Source organism: Equus caballus, chromosome 23, assembly GCF_041296265.1.
Source record: "Equus caballus isolate H_3958 breed thoroughbred chromosome 23, TB-T2T, whole genome shotgun sequence".
Taxonomy (NCBI): Eukaryota; Metazoa; Chordata; class Mammalia; order Perissodactyla; family Equidae; genus Equus; species Equus caballus.
Genome location: NC_091706.1, coordinates 20,482,278 through 20,484,905, shown reverse-complemented (window position 1 = coordinate 20,484,905; position 2,628 = coordinate 20,482,278). Strand labels below are relative to the sequence as shown.

The following is a 2,628-nucleotide window of genomic DNA, read 5'->3' as shown; positions in this document are numbered from 1 at the left end:
CCAGCGCGAGCGGCCTGGGCAGAGCTGGTTCCGCCTGCGGCCGCCTTTCCCCCAGAAGTCCCGCGCCGCGACCCCTACCTGGCCGACCCCGCCCCCCCCCCCCCCCCCCCCACCGCACACACACCGGAAGTGGGCCTCGTGGGCGGCGACGGCCACCCACCGCCTGGGTGTCCTCTCCTCCGGCAGAGACGCGGGTCCCTCCCGCCTAGAGTCCCACCCGCTGGCGAGAGTCTGATCCCACAGGCCTCGATGTCGCCTCTGCTGGTCAAGATTATTTCTCCACTGGCCACCAGTTCCACTCTCCGCACCAAGAATCGGCCCTAGACTCTTAAGGAACATCTTTTTTCTCAGTCCATGCCCGGAGCCATGACAGAGACCTCTAAGCCCGCTTAGGAATTCCACCCAACTGCCCAGCCAGAGGCTCACAGAGGCCGCGCAAAGGGAGCCCATATCCGAGTTCGCTGAATTGGAGGTGGAAATTGTCGCCCTGTGCCACACGCTGGCAGACAGAGAGAGACGCTGCGTGGAGCTCAAGAGGAAGCTGGGCCTCGAGGCCTTGGTGGGGCTGAGGCAGCATCTGCCCAAGAGCTGGCGCGAAGTTCAGGTCTCCAACGCCCACGAGAAACAAAAGACGACAGCTGCCCTGTTCGCCATGGGCTCTCCCATCTGCGGGAAGCTTGCAGACATGAAGAAGTCGGCCACATTCAGATCCTCTGAAGGTCTGATGGGGACAGTCAAGTCCTGAGGCCCAGGTGGCAGAGAGCTTGGCGGTGACTGCCTTCCTTCTTGAGCGGGAAGTGGGGATGATCTGCTCCCAGTTTCTGAGACTGGGAACGATCCGCTTCCTGGAAGTGGAGCTGATCCTGTTCCAGGGAGTGCGGATGACGTGCTGCCCTTTCTGAAGCCGAAATGAGCCCCTTGGTAACCTTGCCTGGCCACCTAACCAGTGCGAGAACTCCCCTCATCACAGCTGCAATTCTGCCCACCAAAGACAAGGAGCCAAACTACAATTGTAAAGTTAATTCGGGATATGGACAGAGTCCAAATTTGAGAAAAGCAATGCCCATTTGTAGATAGATAGTGGCTGCCATTGAGAGAGAGAACGCAACGCTTTGCATCCAGCTATTTTACACTGAAATTTATAGATGAAATGTATCACTATCCTAATCTTCCTGGGGTTGCATTTACATGGACAGGACAATGGCTCCAGAGGGATCTTAGGCAAAGCCCAAACTCTTTTTTGGAAAACTAATCTGTCGGAAGGATGAAGTAGGTTTCTGTTTAGAACTGGGAAAAGATATGAAATAATGTGTAATTTTATCCTTTCCCATTTCCTTCTTTCCCTAAATCTCAGAAGGAACCTTGAAAGCTGCACCTGGCCTACGATTTTTATTGTAAAAAGATGATCGAGAAAACTTGTTTTTCTCTTGAGACCTCAGAAAAGGGGGGAATATTAGTAGACTAATTGTTACATAATCCTGTAACTTTTTTAAAACTTGATTTATTTTAAAGTTCCTAATTAAACAGAGTAACTGTAGCTTCGATTTAGGAAATGAGCTACTTTGGACTCAAGCTGAAATTGCAACTCTGCTTTGCCTTGTGCTTTGTTTATAATCTTTGTATATATCAAAAAGAGGGTTTTTAAGTGTAACCCTTGTGGCAGCGTGTCTCTGCCACAGCAGCGTGCCACAAAAGGAAGAATATTGCTTTTCTGTTCTGCAGCAATTCCTAGTTAGTTACCCCCTCCAGCTGAGGGGCTGGAAGGAAAACAGCACAGCCAAGTTCAAGAAAGGTAAACCTCTTAAGCAACATGAGCAAAACCAAATACCACTATAAATGCAAAAGTACGTGGTACACTGTAAAGTCACTGATGTATTCCAACCCTCTACGGATTTCTCAAGACAGTTTTGCTTGGATTAAAACAAGATGTTCAACTATTTTATGTGTTTGTTTTTTAATTTGTTATCAACCACAATGGTTTTCTATACTGAAGAACTAGAGACAAACTTGCAGCATGCATAAAGGCCAAGTAGTCCAACAGGCAAAGGCTTTGACCCCATACCGCAGAAAGCCTTGTGTTAGGAAAGATCTCAGACTGACATCATGGCTAACCCAGAATATGTTCTATTTCATTTAATACTTCAAACAAATGCAGTAACAGTTTCCTCCAATAAATCCTCAACTCCCCAAGAGCAGTAAAGAACATATCTATTTTTGTTCATCATTGTATTCCCATGCCTGGCTTAGGGTAGATGTTCAATAAATACTTGTTGAACCAATGAAGGAATCAATATCACATACTTCAGACATCAAATCTTAGATCTAAGAGATTATCAACAACATGAACTGGTTTACAAGTTCCTCCTCCTTTTAAACGAAGCATTTTACTTCCCTATTCAAAGACAGTTTGAGACCCTACTATGTGTCAGGCACTGTGCCAGGCTCTGAAGGAATGAAAATTAATTAGACATGGTCCGTGCTCCCTAGAACAGATTTTCAAATCATTACAATTCACTGCAGTAGGTACTAAAGTCGAGGAAGTCTGTGAAGAAGGGTGTTCAACTCTACCTTGATAAGTCAGAAAAGAACTCAGGCAGAAAGTCTTAGAGGACTGGTAGGAATTTGCCA

The 2,628-nt window shown here is 47.2% G+C and overlaps 1 pseudogene; it reads left to right on the top strand.

The window, feature by feature from the left end:
- Window positions 1-212: 212 nt before the first annotated feature.
- On the top strand, window positions 213-878 carry LOC138920500 (tumor protein D55 pseudogene; annotated as a pseudogene).
- The last annotated feature ends 1,750 nt before the right edge of the window (window positions 879-2,628 follow it).